Genomic DNA, 19605 nt, shown 5'->3' with positions numbered 1-19605 from the left:
TATGACCTGTCTGTTTTGTATGAGCAATGAAAGCATTTTTTTTAAATACAGAACTTAACAAAACCATTGGCTTTGTGGCTTTGTGCACTCTCTAAAGGCAATTTCAAAAGAGATGTAACTTACAGTGCTTTGAAAATGGTAGAATTATGGAATAAAGATATTACCTCCACTGCAGTAGAGGATATTATTTAAGTTATTGATTTTTGGATATCTGATATGTAACTTCAGTACAGTGCAGTAAATATGTATTGAGCATATATGTTATGCAAAACACTGTAGAAGACCCTGAGGCAAAAATGCAGAGAATAAATAGTGAGGGAGGGAAATGCTTTTCAATGACCCTACCGCAAGATAGATATAAGTGTTCTTTTAGAGTTACAAAGTACTACATAAATACAGGAGAGGGAGGGATATGTTTTAACTGGGGTGTGACAGTTACATTGAACACAGAGGACACTGATGGAAACCTTGGCAGTTGGGAATGGAAGAAAGGACATTCTAGGGAGAAGTAACTTGCTCAATTGTAGAGTAGGGTTTAAGTATTTAAAAGAAATGAAAATTTCACTTTAAAAAAAAAGGTTTATTTGTTTTGAGAGACAGCAGGGGAGGAGCAGAGAGAGAGGGGGAGAGGATGAATTCTATGTAGGCTCTGTGGTGTCAGTGCAGAGTCCTACCTAGACACGGGGCTCAATCTCAGGAACTGTGAGATCATTACCTGAGTGAAATGATGACCTGAGTCAAATTCAAGAGCCAGTCCCTTAACCAACTGAGCCACGCAGAGGTCCCCCAAATGTTACCTTTCTAGTCACAGTGAAACTGCTAAATTTTCAGTTTTACCAGCGCTATAGGATTTGCCTCAATTTAATTCAGTTAAATCTCACAAACACTCTTTTGTTGCATCCTTCTCTGTGTGTGCCCTGCATATTTTTCTTAGTGGTCTTGTCTGTGTCTTCCTCTTGCTGAGTCTCCTCCCTATCCTTTTTATCTTTTTCTTACCTTCCCTGTCTTTTTCCCTCCTGTTTACATTTCCTCACCTTTTTACCCAGAGGCAACCATTCTTCTGAGGTTAATATAATTGCTTTTGGCCCCTAATTTTACTATTTTTATATTTTAATTTTGCCTGTGTATCCCGATGAAATTGGTGTAGTTTTGAGTATCAACAAAAAATATACATACGTCATACCTCACCATAATGCTTCGGTTTCCAGTGTAGGTACCAAAGTGCTCCCAGAGTGCCACAGTGAACTTACAGGCATATTGTGGGATATTTTCAGTTTTCAAGGGGAGCATGGCAATATTCCACATTTTTCAAACATTAGGTTAGTCACCAACTTGAGGTAGTTCACAATTTCAGCATTTAAGCACATTATTCTCGGTAGTGTCACGTCTTTGAGAAGCTGGTTTTTTGGCAAGTGCTGTCATAGAAAGCAGGTGCTATGAAAATCAGTATAGAACAGGGGGAAAGGGAGCAGTGGCCATTCTGATTTCAAGGTTTAAGAAGTTATGCAATGCTTAACAGGTACACACATCCCAATAATAACTAACGATGGTTATGTAAGCATTGAAATAACATAATATTTTTTTCAATCTGTTTATTATTTTTTGTATGACCACTAAGAGACTGGGGCATAAATACTTATTGAGTTGCTTGAACGAAACTACAAAATAAATGGTTCCATTAGATATATATTTAGTCTAGGTTTGCCTTGAAAACATTACTAAGACACTAAGGACTCTATTAAAAAATAAGAATGAGACACTGAGGGCTCTTGTGAACTGAGAAATATTGGGTCATTCTGCAACATATTTTGTTTTCACTTAACATTATCTTTATGATTATCTATGTTGGTATGTATAGACCCAGGGCATTTTAGCCACCGTGTTTAGTGCTGTGTGTTATTCCTTTGTGTGACTGAACCACAACTTATCCGTTTCCTACTGAAACCCATTTAAAAGTTTCTTCTCATCCCTTCCCTTCCTCGTCACTCCCCTCACCTTCATTCATTTCTTTATTTCCTTCCTTCCCTCCTGCCTTCCTACCTTCTTTCCTTCCCTTTTTTCTCTTTCTTTTTTTTTTTTTTTTAACTTTTTTAACAGTCATTGTTACAGTAAATATCCCTGTAAATATCTCCTTATATAAATGTGAGCTAATTTTTGTATTTGGGTTGCTGGGGTTAGAGAATCTATATTTTAACTTTACAAGGTAATGGGAAATTAGTCTCCAAATTTTTCTGAGTTCCCCTTTCTCCATACCTTTTCCAATTAGCTATATGGATAGACTTGTAAACTTTTGACAAGAAGATAGTAGTGTATCTATTTGCTACTTTAATTTACTCTTTTTATAAAGTTGAGCTTCCCTTCATATTCTTATTGGCCAATCAGGTTTTACTTTTTCTGATTTCTCCAATTGTATTCTCTCAGCAGTTTTTAAAATTATAATGCTATGTTTTGTTTTGTTCTATTTTGAATGATTTTTTGATGCTTGCTATATATTCTGGATAGAAATATTTCATTGGTTATATATGTTGCAAATATCTTCTCTTAGTCAACTGCATGTCTTTTATTATTGTTTATAATGTTTGGAATTTTTTGTGTGTTTATATTTGAGAAAACGATGATTTTTCTCATTTAACATCTGAATATGGTATATATTAGTATACTTTCTGTTTTTATTGAGGTAAAATTGGTATATAAAATTATATAAGTTTAAGGTGTACAACATTATAATTTGGTATTTGTATATAATTCAAAGTGATCACCATGATAAATCTAGTTACTACCAATCACTGTAAAATTGAGCTCCTTCACCCATTTTGCCCAACCTCTTCCCCTCTGGTAACCACCAGTCTGTTCTCTGTATTTATGAATTTTTGTTTTGTTTTGTTTTTGAGATTCTGCATATAAGTGAAATCATGTGGTATTTGTCTTTCTCTATCTGACTTATTTTACTTAGTATAATACCCTCCAGGTCCATCTGTGTTGTCATAAATGGCAAGATTTCCTTCTATTTTTATGGCAGAGTGGTATTCCATTGTATATGTGTGTAAGTTCTATGTATATATATATATATATATATATATATATATATACACACACCTTCTTTATCCATTTATCCATTGATAGACACTTAAGTGTCTATCCATATTTTGGTTATTATATATAATGGTTCAGTGAACACAGGAGTGCATATAATTTTTGAATTCGTGTTTTTGTATTTGTATTTTTGGATGTTGAACAATTCTTACATTCCTGGGATAAATTTTCTATAATAATTATGTATCTGTGTGTATATATGTAAAAATGCATATGCATTTTGCTTTATTTGGTTTGTTATTTTATTTAGAATTTTTGCATCTAGGTTCTTAAGTGAGATTGGCTATACTTTTCCTTTCTCATGTTCCCTTTTTTACTATCAATTTTGCTATCAATTATTGACCATAAAGTTACTCAGGTTTTCTATTTCTTATTGTATTGATTTTGTTATGTTGCACTTTTCTGGGAAATTGCCCATTTCATTTCAGTTTGTAAGTTGATTTCCCTTTAATTGTTTAGTATATTCTCTCATAATATTTTAATGTTTTCTCTATCTTTAGAGATACATTCTCTTCATTCCTAAAGTTTCTAGTTAGTGCTTCTTCCTGCTTACTATTTAATAATTAATAATATTTTAATAGGTGTAGATTTTTATATTAGGTTGAATTTTAACAATTTCATGTGGTTTAAAACAAATACTTTATTGTCTTTGTAAGGAATCCAGTTTCAGCTTCTTAAAGGACCGATTTTAGCTCTCTATTGTGTGTAAGTTCTATGTCATTAATTTTTGTTATATTCTTTATTATTTATTTCCTTCTCCTTTATTTGGCTTTATTCTTCTATTATTTTTTAACTTGCTAAGTTAGATCCTTAGCTAATTAATTTTAGAACTTTTTAACATGTAATATATGCATTAAAGTCATAAATTTTCTACTAAGTACCACTTTAACTGCATCCCACAGGTTTTGATATGTAGTGTCTTCATTGTTGTTTAGTTTTAAATATTTAATATTTTCATTATGATTTTTTGATTCATGGAATATTTATAAATGTGTTTTTTAGTTTCCAAGTATATGGGGATTTTTAAATAGTCTTTTTGCCTTAATTCCTGACATTATTGTGTTGTGGTCAGATAACATGCTTTGGAGGATAAGAATTCTTTGAGTTTGTTGAGACTTCTTTTATGTGTCAGTTATTGTTGAATTTTATAAATACTGCATGTAAATTTGGCAAGAACATACAATATTTAAGGGGAAAAGTTTCTACACACCAGCTAGTTCAAAATTATTAATTTTATTGCTTATATCTTCTATATGTTTACTCACTTTTTGGTCTCATGTCTTGAAGTATCTCCTGCCTCATGATTCAGTCTTTCACTTTGTTCAGAGTTCTGCCGGAATTTCACTGTAGAATGCCTTTTTATCAGCATTCTATCAAAAATACCTGCTTTTTCTAAGGAGAGAGAGAGAGAGGGAGAGGGAAAGAGAGAGAAGCAAACCATAAGCCATAAGACTACTAACTATAGAAAAGAAACTCAGGGTTGCTGGAGGGAGGTGTGGGCTAAATGGGTGATTGGCATTAAAGAGAACACTTGTTGGGATGAACACTGGATGTTATACTTAAGTGATGAATCACTAAATTCTACTCCTGAAACCATTCTTACACTATATGTTATAACTTGGATTTAAATAAAAACTTGAAAAAATACCTGCCTCTTCAGAGCTTCTCTCTCTTTTTCCTCATCCTGCTTTTTCTTTGTGGCATTTATTAATATGGGGCATCATATTTTATGTTTTATGTTCACTGTCTTCCTTACTGGAACATACACTTGCTGAAGACAGGAGCAATGTTTTATTCACTATGGTTATCTTCGGGGTCTAAAATCATACTTGCCTCCAACAGGGATTTAATGTATAGATGTTGACTGAATGAACAAAAGAATAGCTATTTCTGATATTGTAGTGAGCTTCTTTTCAGTTGAAGGAAAGATGAGAGAGTTTAGTTATGTGAGAGTTCTGTGGCTTTTTCCAAAATGTTTTGGCATTCTTTTATCCTATGACCCTAGGTCTGTGCCCATAAGAGTCTAAAGAAATCCAGATTGTTTTTGCGTTAATTTTTAAACTTGGGTTATATGTCCTAAAAGTAGAGTGTAAATGCTTATTCCTAAGGTGTCTATGGAACATATCTGGGTTTCATCTATCTTTCATGTGACTTCCTACCACCCAGAGCCCTAAGAAGAATTCAGGCATTTCTCCTGCTTCTCCATGCTAGTCTGTAGTTTTTTCTACCCCTTATGGAGGGGTCATCCATTAATCAGCATGTTTCCATTGTTCCTCCGTTCCTTTCTTTGGATTTAGGTCCTGTCTGTTTGCCATGCTTCGGTGTTAATATTCCATATACCATCCTAAATATCTCGGTATATGTGGACATGATGCTCCAGGGTCCAACAAGGCTTCAGCCCCACCCTTGGTTCTAGCTCTGCATTCTCTCTTCTTTTCTGACAGATTCCCATGTCTGTCTTTCATTCTAACTTGGCTCAGTTTTTAATCATCAAAATTATCCTGAATATCTGTGTATTTGAAGTGAAGAAGAGATACAATCACATTAGTAGAATCTGACATATTTATTGCAATTAATAGCATTTCATAGTAGCGTGACTACTTCAGATAGGTTCGTTAGGAACTTAATGTGAATCTTTGTCACATTTGTTGATAGCATGGTAATTCTTCAGTGGCTGATATGCTTCTCTATTGTCATATCAATAATCATATGTGAGTTTTTTCAAAGAAAATATCATTAACAGGTAACACCATGCAGTGTGTATTTCTTTGTGCGTGCGTGTGTGTGTGTGTGTGTGTGTGTGTGTGAGAGAGAGAGAGTGTGAGAGATGCGAGGCAGAGGGAGAGTAAGAGAGGTTAGAGTTCAGGTGGGAAGAGAGGCCATTATGAAGAAAGTGACAGTTGAGGAGAGGAGGGGAGCCAGAGCGAGGATGGGGAGTGATAGATTGCAATAAGACGGCTTGTAGCTAAACATGGCAAATCTTTGGCAAAGCTGGTTTAATTCTTTTGAATGAGGCAGATGAACTATACAGAGACAGATAAATGATCCTAATGCCAATCTGCTTCCCCCTTAAACTTTTTGGACCTGATTTCATATGTAGCTAAACTTGTCCTTTTGTGGTTAGCTGAGTGAAGTTGAGAGGTTGCACTTACACTCAATTTTTGGCACTTAGTGGTTTGTACTGTGCTCATGTCTACAGGGGAAAATCGGTCCCTCGGAGTACAGAGTAAGTAACGGTCATCTTGACTGTATGTGAAAGTTTCTGTCTGTCATGTGATATTAACAGGAACCCAGGATCGGCAAACCTGTGTTCTTTTGGAACTGCTTTCCTTCAAAATTTTCAATACATAGCAAGAACATAGGTAATAAAGGAGGTATTCATGTTTCACAAGTGAGACATGAGCACTTCATCCTCTTTTGCAAATATTGCGGTTTTGTGATTCTCTTTCATATCTTTCAAAAGAGAAAGAATCTTCAGTTATTTCTTTAATGAATCAGTTACTTTATGAAGATTTTGAGAATGTTACTTTGCAGATAAATTCAACAATCTTATCCCTATTGTGTAATTTAGTAGTAAGCTTTCCACATTCATCTTACCTGGGAAGGTCAAGCTTTTTATGACCTCAAAAAGTCTGATCCTTGTTTTGTACAGACAATTACCTAAATGTTCCCATGATTTACAATGGATATTTCAACCATCTCAAGGTTTACTTTTGCTAGAATTCTCAAGTGTTTTCATTTATTGAATACTGAACCCAATTGAAGCAGTTTTTATAATATTATCTAAAAATCTTATATTTTCTCATTTTATTTTAAATTTCATGGCTGCATGACATGCGGATGTAACTTAATAGTAAACTTTACATTTAAACGTTATAGCTGTAGTGTTTTTACAGAAGTCTGATTGAAGCTAAAAAAATATTTTGACACCATAGGCTCTAGAGATTTATGTAGCTAGAAGAGATAAAGCAGAATTGGATGTCAGAAAGATAGAGTATTGGTTATCACAAATAGAAGGGCTGATAAGTTAATGAAAGGTGATTAGCAGTAGAATTTAGTATAGCAAAATACAGAATAGAAAATGATAGTGTTACTGATTAATAACAGTTTACCTCATGACAATGTGGATCAATGTGGATTATTTAGAATCTTTACAAACCAAATTTTAGTTTAATTGTGTAGCTATTTTGGTGTTGGGATACAATTTTGAGAAGCATAAAAGGCTTTAAAATCTTTTGAAAGTAGTTACCAGTCAGAATCAAGTAAAGGGGTATTTACTACTTTGGATATATGAACGTATATTCTAATGGAGAAATTTAGAAGACCAAAAGGAATTTGCAGGAGAAATAATTTTTATGATAAATGTAATGAAAATGTAACTTGAAATAGGCTGACAACATTTTCAATAAAACACTGGCAGAGAAATCAGTAAACATCTTGAAGACAAAGGAATCATGAGCAATGAACAAAATGAGTTTATTACAAACAAATCATGTCTGACAAAATTAATAGTTGTTTAAAATAGAATTGCAAAATTAGCATGAATAAAGAGAATATATTTTTTAAACTTCAATCAAGTATTTACTGTGGCTTTTCAAAAATAATTTTAATGTTAGGATACAAATAATCAGATGTATTGGATATTTATGGAAAGACAATGAATCCTATATGAGGCCAAAATGTAATGCCAAAAATATACGCAAATTGATTGTGGGATCAGGTGGCAGGGACAAGGGTGACCTGAGAGGTTTAGGTCCCTTGAAATCCACATCAGCCCCTCCAGATAATACTATAATTCATGTAAAATCAACATGCGTATTTTACAAAAAAAGCTTCTAATACAAGTCCTCACAGTACCTCTTCTAGTTAAATGTTGTTGTTAAATCTCCCCCATGTAGAAATTCTGTAGGCTTTACTGGTGAATTTAGATCAGTGGCCAACAAATCTGTCCTACTGTTTTTTTTAATTGAGATATAATTGATATATACCAGTATATTAGTTTCAGGTGTACAACATTATTTGATATATGAATATATTGCAAAATGATCACTAAAAGAAGGCTAGTTAACATCCATCACCTCACGTAGTTACAATTTTGTACATGTAATGAGAATTTTTAAGATCTACTTTCTTAGCAACTTTCAAATGCATAGTATAGTATTTTTAACTATCGTCACCCTAATACATATTACATACCCAGGATTTATTTATTTTATAACTGGAAGTTTGTGCCTTTAGACCATCTTCACCCATTTCACATACAAACCAACCCACCCGCCCAGCCCCGCCCCTCCCTTGCACCCTGACAGCTACCAATCTGTTCTTTGTCTCTTTGAGTTTAGTTTTTTGTTGTTATTTGGGGATGTTTTTGTTTGTATCTTATTTATTTTATTTACTTCTTAAATGTTTAAATTCCAATTAGTTAACATATAGTGTAATATTAGTCACAGGAGTAGGATTTAGGGATTCATCACTTAACATATAACATTTAGTGCTCATCACAAATGCCCTTCTTAATACCCATCACCCATTTAATACATCCCTTCACCTACCTACCCACCAGCAACCCCCTCAGTTTTTTCTCCATAATTAAGAGTCTGTTTTATGATTTGCCTCTCTCTTTTTTCCTGTATGTTTATGTTTCACTTCTTAAATTCCACATATGTAAAATTCCATTAGATATAAATAAGATTATATGGTATTTGCCTTTCTCTACTGACTTATTTCACTTAGCTTATAATGCCCTCAAATAGCAGATTTCCTTTCTTATGGCAGAATAATATTTCATTCATTGTATATACATGCCACTTTAAAAAAAATCATTCATCCATCTATTGACACTTGTTTCCATGTCTTAGCTATTGTAAATAATGCTACACTGAACATTAGGGTGCAGATACCTTTTTGAGCAAGTAATTTCGTTTCCTTCAGGCTATACTCAGAAGTGGAAATGCTGGATCATAGAGTAGTTCTATTTTTAATTTTTTGAGGAACCTCCATGCTGTTTTCCTTAGTGGCTGCACCAATTTACATTCCCATCAACAATGCACAAAGGTTTCTTTTTCTCCACATCTTAACCAACCCTTCTTGTTTCTGATCTTTTTGAAAATAGCCATTCTAACAAGTGTGAGGTGATTTGTTTTTCATTTGCATTTCCCTGATGATCCCACAGGTTTTGTAAGTAAAGCTTTATTGAAATATAGGCATGCCATTTGTTTATGTATTTATTGCCTATGGCTGCTTTCATAAGATGATGGCAGAGTTGAGTAATTGAGACAGAAGCTGTATTACCTACAAAGCCAAAAACATTTATCATTTGGCCCTTTACAGAAAGTCTTCTGATTTCTGGTTTAAATGAATGACATTTTTAATCTTTAGAAGCATTTGGAACTTTTGTGAAATATGGGCATAGGTAGAATATTTGTATACCATATGAGGGAGGCAGTGAATTTGTACATGTTATTATCCTTAGGGTCTAGTCATACCCTGCATCTTCCATGTTTCCACTTTAGCAATAAACATCCCAAATGAGAAAATGGGACCCTGTCACTGCCTTGATTCAGTTCCATTCAACCGTTTGTGACATTATAAAAGTTGATGATGGTCTATCAATAGGTTTAGTGGGGGAATACGAAGGGAACTGTGGCTGAGAAAACCAATGATGTTAGTCTTAAGTATCAAAACAAGTGAAGTCTAATTCTATGACACTCTCTTTTGTTTAGAACTCCCAAATAAGTATCACCAAATGTACCTTGGATCTTTCTTCTAAATGTAATTATGTTAGGGGCAGAGCATTCCTCAGTCTGGGATTCGTCTTAAAAAATCATGTTGTCCACTCTAGGTGCTTAATAAATATTTACGGATTGAAGATTAACTCCATAATTTTTTGTATATATTTATTCATTCTTCAGGTATTTGAGTGCTTACTGTATGCCAGGCATAATGCAAGGGGCAAGTGATTTGGCAGTAGATTATATGTAGCTAAACTGATAGTGATCCCTAATGTAGGAAGATAGACAGTGAATGAGTTGTTAATTTTTTTTTAATTACTATTTATTTTTGAGAGACAGAGAGAGAGAGAGAGAGAGTGTGAGCAGGGGAGGGTCAGAGAGAGAGGGAGATACAGAATCTGAAGCAGGTTCCAGGCTCTGAGCTAGGTGTCAGCACAGAGCCTGACACGGGGCTCAAACCCACGAACTGTGAGATCATGACCTGAGCTGAAGCCAGACACTTAACTGACTGAGCCACCCAGGCACCCCATGAGTTTTTAAATAAGCAAATTATTGCAGAGAGTGATAACCTGTGAAGAAAAGAAAACTGGATAGTGGAGTAAAGAGTGACTTGGATCAGAAAGTATAGATAATAGGATAAAGAATAATGAGGTGCCATTTGAGCTGAGACTGAATGATTAGAAGGGAAAGCCGCCATGAAATTATCTGGGGGAAGAGCCTTAGAAGAACATGTTCAAAAGCCCTAAACAAGTGTGGCCTGATAAAGGCATAGATAGAAGACTAGTGTGTCTGGATCCTAGTAAGAATTTGTATATAAGTTATGTTAATTTAAGATCCATGTTTTGTGTCTGTGTGAGAGTGGGCACAGTGCATAAGGATAGTCCTCTGTATGTATTTCTTTATGATCAGATTTTTAAAACTGAAATATGTCTGAGCTAAAATGAGAGCCATGAACTGATTGTACCTGAATTAATTTTTTGTTGAGTCCAAGGGAAGACCATGCAGAGATGTCTGAATAAGAATAAGAAAAGAAGAGAGAAATCACTGAGATAGAATTTTGGAGAAATTGGAGATTAGCATTGGTTCTTTGGCTCCAAGACCATGTAGATTTCAGTTACACAGACACTCCTTAGCATGCTAAATGTTTGTCGAATCAATGTATACTGGTTTAAAATCTTACCTGATTTGGAGGGTACCATTTCTGCATTATTTGGAATGCAGATTATGGAGGACTTTACATACTAAGCACATTGATATTCTAAATGATTGGGAATCATTAAAGGGGATAAGGTAATAGCTAGATGATTTTCTAATATTTGTTTTATTATGGTACATAGGATGAGTTAGAGACAAAAGGAGCTGAAGATGGTATTTTATTCCAGATAGACTTTTTGTTTTGACCACGTTTTCATTCCCAGCCTGACTTGGCTGTATTGGAATCAATTACTTCGTAAAAATCCCTGGGTCTAAGAAAATCTGCCTCAGTTACCAAGGTTCTTTCTTGCTGTGCATTCTTGCATCTATATTCCTATTAGCCTTGTGCTGTGCTTTCTTTCCTGTTTCTCTGATCTTTAACCTTTTTCAGGACTCTGAACATTCTGCCTTATTTTGCCCTTTTATATTTGTATCTCACTGGTACCTGCTTAATTGCATTTATATGTAGGGAGTAATTGAATAAAAAGTAAAGGGAACTAATTTATAACTGAAAACTTTTCTGTACAAACTATTAAAATGGGATTTTTTTTCTTTTTTCTTTCACTTTTTTTTCTAATCTTATCCCCTCCTTCTTTTCCTTTCTCCCCCTCTCTCTCTTTCTCTCTTTCTCCTTTCCTTTCTTCCTTTCTTACCAGCCTTTGTTGTTTATGGGACTACACCAAATATTAGGGTTGGTGCACTGGAGGCAGATGAGACAAATCTGTGGCTCTCTCTGGGGCTCTCAGTCCATCAGTGAGAAGGACGTGTCAAGAAAACGTTCATGCTGTTGCAGCTAACCTAGCCACTAGCGCGTCTTGTAGGCCCTCTCTTTTGGGAACCGTGATTACGACACTATGGGCCGTTCATCCCGTTGTCTTGGTTGGCCCTTAGACTGTATAATCATTCGATTTTGTATCTCACCAGAACTATTTCCAAAAAGGAAATAAATGAAGGGTCAATTTGTATTGTAGGATTCCACACTTACTGAGATAGCGGCACCTTCTTTTTCCGTCTGGGCATTTGACTCAGCAAAGTGAACAGCAGTGTATAACTGCCAGCGGCACACAGGTGGTGCCAGTTTTGTCAGCAGCTTAGGAACAACTAATTCCTCAAATGTTTATGTCTGGGAAAACCAGCACAAATGTGTCTTGCATAGTAGTGAAGAGGTGGATTTGTGTTAAATACACAGCCACACAAGAAAACCCATCAGCTCATGAAACTGGACGTGTAGTATGTTTGTAGAAGTGCCGAAGACTCTGTGGCCAGACTGGGAGTGAATCCTGGTTCTGCCATTTGGTAGAGAGGAGACCTTTGGTGAATCACATAACCTCTCCATGCCTTAGTTTAAATATCAATAAAATGTGGATAGTGACACCTGATATGTAGGTACCCACCACCTAGAGGTTTTGTAACTAAGTAAATACATATAAAAGACTTAGAATAAAACCTCACTACAGGGAATGTTTATGTATGTGCGATAATGATAATCTTTGGAAATAAAGGTGAACATTAAATAGCTTTCTCTCTGACCCTGCCTCCCCCTAAGAGTTACAAAAGTGTAAGAAGACTGTTGCCACTTCCAGAATGTGGAATGATTTGAAAACAGTACTATTTTGTTTTAAAGCTCAAACTCTGGTAGTGCAATTATCCTAAAAGGAAACATACTTAACCTTTAACCAAGACTAAATTAAGCAGAGTTGTTTTTACATTCCCCTTTTAGAAGAAAGGAAACAAATCATAAGAAAGTACTTCATTATGAGAGACATCTTCAAAAAGCAACTTTAAACATCCTTATTCTGCCTGGGGTCACTGTGTTGTTTGTACTGTCTCCAATGTCTATTCATTCACAATTTTGTAAAATTCAGAGGCAAAGGATTTTTGTGTGTGTGGGTCCCTGGACTTCTGGAAATTTATATAAAATTTTATGAACATGTACACTTTTCTAGAGAAAGAGATCCTCGGTTTTCTATAATCTTCTCAGAGGAGCTTATGACACTCCTACCCCCCCATCAAAGATTAAGGACCATCTTCTATGGCACTATACATTTTTCATCTTTAATGAAGATAAAATTATAAAACTCTGTTTACCAAGGCAGGAAAATCTGCTAGTACATCTTAGGTTTTTAGTTAAAAGAATCAAAATAAAAACTTTATTTTCTAATGAACACTTAGCTAGCCTAAAAATGTAATTAGCTGACCTTCCAGCTTGTATAAAGTAGCAGTCATTCTTAACTGAGCTAGTATTTTGTCCAGAGAAAGTGACAAATTTTATTTACTGTTCATTCTTTCTTTTTGTCCTTCTAGTTTCAGAATTATTAACATTTCCATAGTTTTCTAATTGTATATTTCTTATGATATGCTTAGGAATAAGAACATTATATAAATGCTCCAAAGCCACTATTACATCAATTTCCTTAATATAATTTAGTAGAGAATATTTCTACTCATTCTGTTGATACGTATTGTGGAATAAAGTATTTGAAAGAGGACAATGGACAATTAGAAAGAAGGGAATTTTACTGACCTCTGAAATCTTAAAAATGTGTTGTATTTCTAATGCACTTATGCAAATGTTTAAATTCACATCTACTTTGATGTTTTTAATTGCTTTTATTAAAATGGCTTAATAGAATATTTTAAAATAATTGATTTATTGGTTCTTAGAAAGGGTGCACATTCCAAGCTCAAAAACTTTAAAGTTTTTAGTGGAAGGAGATTAACTAAATAATTCAGAAATGCATTCTGTTTACCTCTTAATAATTAAGCAGGTTAGACTGTGTACTTTTTATAGTCATCGAGTTTTAGTTTATTTATTTGTTGGTGTGTTGGTTTTTAAGAATTTATTTAAGGCATTCTGCTATTGGGAAATAGAAATGAACATAGTAAAGCTGCACATAATAAAGGAAAGGGGTTGGGTTACTTTTAAAGAGACAAGTGACAAAAAAAAAGAAGTTGATTGGATTTTAGGGTTAAAAGAAGTGTTTAGTACATAATCTTTCTGAACTTTTCCCCTCTGTTTGGAAGAGAAACTGAAATACCTAACAGCAAGTATGACTGAGTCAAGTGAATAGCCTTTTGTTGTTGCCCTAGAGCCTGGTTCAGTGGAATTTGATTTGATCTTAGATGGCTTCATTATTGAGTTGGCCAGGTCACTTTTATGGATTCTTAGAGACGTCTACCATAGAACTTATCAGATTCTCTGGTGCTTTAAAAACTGTGGTAATATCCTAAGCCAGAATGAATACCTTCATTCTGAGAAGCACCATTATGGAATAGAACTGAATTAGCCTTTTCCTGTCTTCGAGGGACTGCATCTTGTCCTCTTAACCATGTATGTACAGGTTCTTTCTGAAGTTTTTTAAGGATTACAAATTGACTTTCATTTTTCATTTTTGATGAGATACAACCAAACTTCATAGGTGAATTTTTATTTAATGAGGAAGTCTTTTTTTCTCTGATTACTGGTAGAGAATAGCCTTTTGCAGTTTTTCTTTATTTTGTTCTATGTTATCGTTGCTTGCTTGGTTTTAAGTCTTACACATTTGAAATTGTATCTAAAATAGTTCTATCACTGAAATTGATGCATGTTTTATCTGTCTTCTCTTATAATAGTATGCTTACTATATAAATATACCCACAAACCTCCTAGGTTTTCTTCATTCCAGGTTGTGTATTTCTTTGAAAATTCAATTAAAGATTGATCAATTAAAGTTTGGCTTCCAGGAATCCAATAGGTACCATTACAGGTGGCTACTGTTCTTGCCAAATCTTATTTTTCTTTCTTTTCTTTTTTTCTTTATTCTCTTTCTTCCTTCCTTCCTCATTCCATCTTCCTTTATGTTTATAAAAAGGTAATTGGTGTTTATTGTAGAAAATTTGGAAAGAAATCACAAGAAGAAAAATATCTGCCATAGTGTTACTCTCTGAGATTGGTACTAGGAATAATTTAGTGTACAGGTCCTTACATGCTTTTTCTAATGCATAAATGTTTTTTTCTGCTACATACATACACACATACATAAGGTCTACATTTTACTCATACAACCAAACATTGTGTGCTGTCTATATATGTACATATCATATTGAAAATTTATTAAAAATTGGGGCACCTGGGTGGCTCAGTCAGATAAGCGTCCAACTTTGGCTCAGTCATGAACTCATGGTTCTCAAGCCCTGCGTCAAGCCCTGCTGACAGCTCAGAGCCTGGACCTGCTTCAGATTGTGTCTCCTTCTCACTGTACCCCTCCCCCACTCATGCGCGCGCGTGTGCGCGCGCGCACACACACTTTCTCTCAAAAATAAACATTAAAAATATTTCAAAGCATTGTTTAAAATTGTCACTTATTCCTACCATTTTGCAACCTGTTTATTTTAAATTTATTTATTTTTGAAAGTGCACGTGCACATGTACACCCAATGGGGGAGGGGCAGAGCGAGAGCATGGATGCTGGGCTCCATGAAGGACTGGATGCAGGGCTGGAACTCACAACTGGAGAAATTATGACCTGAGCTGATATCAAAGTCAGGCACTTAACTGACTGAACCACCCAGGCACCCCTGCAACCTGCTTTTTAAGCTTCGTGATGCTTTGTAAATTTTCACTTGCTGTATTTAATGAAAGCTTATTATTGTGTCAAATATCATTTATTTAACCAGTTCACTGTTATGAAATATTTTGGATATTTTTATTTGCATTTTAGGTACAGATTAATTATTAAAGAATATTAATTACAGATAATTATCTATTACAGATTTATATTATTTTATATATCTTAGCTTGTGTATCTTCTATTGTGAATTTCCTATTCCTTTGAAAAATGAGATATTGTTTCATTTATTTATTTACTAAGATTGACTCTATGATGTCATATACATTAAAAGTACTTCTTTATGTTGTTGGCATCTATTTTATTCAAGATATTTTTTGACTTTGAAAAAATTTTAATTTTAATTAGTCAAATTCATAAATCTTTAGGCTTATGTTATAATCCACTACTGATTATGTAGTTTAAAAGACCTTCTCACCTTGAACTTCAGAAAATTATATACATATGTTTTCTTTTTAAAATTTTTTAAAATGTTTTATTTATTTTTTAGAGAGAGACAGACAGACAGACAGAACGTTAGTGGGGGAGGGACAGAGAGAGAGGGAGACACAATTCGAAGCAGGCTCCAGGCTCTGAGCTGTCAGCACAAAGCCCAAAGCGGGGCTCGATCATGACCTGAGCCGAAGTTGGATGCTTAACTGAGTGAGCCACCCGGGTGCTCCCTATACATGTGTTTTCTTATAGCTCTTTGGTTACTTATTATATTCAGATGTGTCGATCTGATTTATATTTTGGTGGTTGGGAAGAGGTAGAGAACAATCTCAACACTGTGAAAATGCTACCGCATACTAGAGTCCCTACGGTCTGTTCCACTAGTCTGTCTCTTCCACTGCCAGTACCACACCATCACTTACATTTCAGTCTTTGGTAAAAACGAGCCTTGTTCTCTAACTATGTGCTGCAGAGTCAAAACCTAACACGATATTTTTTCTGTTATAACCTACTTGGTTTTACTTATTTTTTTTTTTAATTTGAACTAACTTTAAAGCATCAGGGGGCGCCTGGGTGGCTCGTCCGTTAAGCATCAGCTTCAGCTCAGGTCATATCTCAAGGTTCGTGGGTTTGAGCCCCGCATCGGGCTCTGTGCTGACACCGAGCTCAGAGCCTGGATGGAGCCTGCTTCAGATTCTGTGTCTCCCTCTCTCTCTGACCCTCCCCTGCTCGCACTCTCTCTCTCTGTCTCTCAAAAATAAATGAAAAAACATTTAAGAAAAAGAAAATAAAGCATCAGAACTACTAAAGATGATTTTAGTCCAATTTAATTAAACAAAGATATATTGAACGTTTGCTACATACCAGTCCCTGTGCTTGTATTAGGAAGACATAAAGAATTCGGAGCCTGTGTGGTAGAGTCCTTGCACTAGAAAAATGTATTAATCTGATGGAGGCAAACAGAGCATGTAAATAAATGGTCAAGATAGTGGCCTGATATTGGTGTTCTCATTTTTTTCTGATTCTTTTTACTCTTTTTTAAAAAAATCTATGACTTACTGACTCTAGACATTGTATATGTTTTCCTTCTTATCTTTCTTTTAAATCCAGAAAAGATTAAGTGATAGTGATTTAACAGACTGACTCAGCAATATGAAATATGACTTTTTCATATTCATTATAGTCTGTTTACTATTTCTAATTAATGTATGATAATTGTGTCTTCCTATTTGTAGTTCTGTGAATTTTTATCAAATATTTGCTAGGCATTATTTAAGGATCTATAGGGAAAGAAAAATGGATGTCTGACAAATTTATAATTTAGTGGGGAAATTTATTATTTATAAAAATAAGAGCAATATAATAAGAGTTATTGAGTATTGTTTGCTGCATACATTGTACAAAGCAAGGCAATGTATATTATATATGCTAATATATTATATATTAACTTGTTTACCTCTTGTAATAGCATGTAATAGTCCCCCACATATTTTTTTGACTCTCTCACTTCATGCAGTTTTCCTCATTGTCACCTCCTCTGAGAAGCTTTCCTGTCTAAACCCATCTAAAATATCAACCCATGTAACTTTCAATGCTATTACCTTGCTGTTTGCACACATGGTACTAACTAAATGGCATTGTAAGTTTAACAACTTATTTGCTTTCCACTGCTAGAATGAATATTGAATGGAAGACTAAACAATGGGTTGTAGAAGTATGGAGTTGCAAAAGAGTGAAGTTTAATATATAAAATTTAACTTCTTTAAGCCTAAATTTCATTATTGGTAAATGGATGTAGACCTAGTGCCTGTCTCATAGGTTGGTCAGGCTGTTCATTCTTTCATTCATTGATCTTAGTTTGTGGCAGACATTCTTCGTGAAATTGGGAATATGGTGAAAAATACAGTGTCTGCCCTTCTGGCACTTCCTTTCTAGTCGGGCAGACAATAGGTAAATAAAAATTACTTTTGTAATGTATCATGTAATAGCCAAATTAATTTTCTCCAAATTAAATTTCTCCACCTCATCCCTACAGTCTGAACATTTTTTTCCTATTCTTCGTTATTCTCTGTTTATCCATGATGAATGGTTCTGATCTCATTCCTCCTAAAAGATTCTAATTTTCAGTGCTTCTTCTAAAGTTTGGTGTTGCAGAATAATTGTATTAATCATTATTCTGACTATGACAGGGTATCACCTTCCTTTTCTCGATTCCATTTATCAGTACAGCTTAAACTCAGGTTTGTTTTGGTTTTCTAGTATAGTTTGTTGTTTGGTTCTTTGTTTTCCCTTCATAAAATATTATTTATGCATATTAAATATCCAATCAACTAAAATCCTTAGATCTTTTTCATTTTAATGTGGGGTTTTTGTTTTTTTTTTTTACTGTAGATGCACTGGCTGATAGGATTGGCTTATGTTTATGTATGCGTTTCCATTAGTAAAACTGCTTTTGAGACTTTGGCTAAATCTCTGTGGAGATTATTAGTAAACATGACATCAAGGTCATCATTGAGATTTCATAGCAAATTTAGAGGGATAGCTTTCTGACGACATAAAATATCAAATTCAGTTTTTAATAGGAGAGTTGTTTTTAGTTACATTTTTAATATTCAAACTCACGAAACTGGCTTTAAAGGTACCTCAACATCTGCCTGCTTTACTGTTCCAAGTCCCAGCTTTGATCTATACTATCACATACATTTGGATGGAAAGGAACATAAAAGTGACTCATCCATTTGTTTGACATCCCTGTCTCCAAATCAGAGTAGGACCCTATAGTCATAGCCTTTCCTGCTGGGACTGGAAACATAAAGCCGCATTTTAATGTTAGTGCATTAGGTGCTGTGCACCAGTTCGAGCTGTATTAAGCATGTTATGCTCTGTTCCCTGTTTCCTTCTGTCCACTTACTTTTCATTCTCTGGATTATCTTCCCTTATGCAAATCTCTTTAACCTCATTTATTGTTTTGGGGATAGCACTTGTGTTTTATCTTTGATTTTTCCTACCTAATCAGTACTTACCAGTGTATTATACACAGTAGACCTTTGCAAAATCTCTGATAATGAAGAATAAAGAAATACATGGGATAAAAACTATTTGGGATTAGTTTATTTATTTATAAAAACATAAATGTAAAAACCTTTAATTGTGTAAATTAAGAAATTCTAATAATACTGTAATAAATACCCTGGTCTACATCCAAACCCTGTACATACAGTGATTTAAATTGTGTATTTGTGCCGTGCACTTTATATGTACTTGTACTGCACACGTGCAATTGAATGTGTTAGCCTTTATTTTCCTTTTGAAAACTATAGATATTAGTTGACATACACAAACTCAGTTACATACTTCTCATGACTGGTCATAAATACGCTATTGCAATGTAAATTATTTCCATCAAGATTTTTAATTTTAAGTATTTTCTTTTCACAGTCACACAAAAAGAAGTATTAAGAGTTGCCCTTTGAGACTCTGAAGGCTGAAGGTAATGTCCAATGGTATTTTCTTGAATGGGTTTTATCTTCGTGAAAAGTTTCATAATA

The 19605-nt window shown here is 34.4% G+C and overlaps 1 long non-coding RNA gene across 1 annotated transcript in view; it reads left to right on the top strand.

Annotated features, from left to right (window-relative positions):
- The window catches only part of LOC115291765, a 597304-nt gene that overhangs the window by 130540 nt on the left and 447159 nt on the right, over window positions 1-19605 (top strand). Inside the window, exon 2 of the long non-coding RNA XR_003908662.1 lies at window positions 19496-19547. This is a non-coding gene — a long non-coding RNA (uncharacterized LOC115291765). The remainder of the gene's footprint in view (window positions 1-19495; window positions 19548-19605) is intronic.

The sequence above is a fragment of the Suricata suricatta genome, chromosome 5 (assembly GCF_006229205.1).
Source record: "Suricata suricatta isolate VVHF042 chromosome 5, meerkat_22Aug2017_6uvM2_HiC, whole genome shotgun sequence".
In the NCBI taxonomy this organism is placed as follows: Eukaryota; Metazoa; Chordata; class Mammalia; order Carnivora; family Herpestidae; genus Suricata; species Suricata suricatta.
Note: the sequence above shows the minus strand (reverse complement) of the source record. Positions and strands in the feature narration are given on the sequence as shown.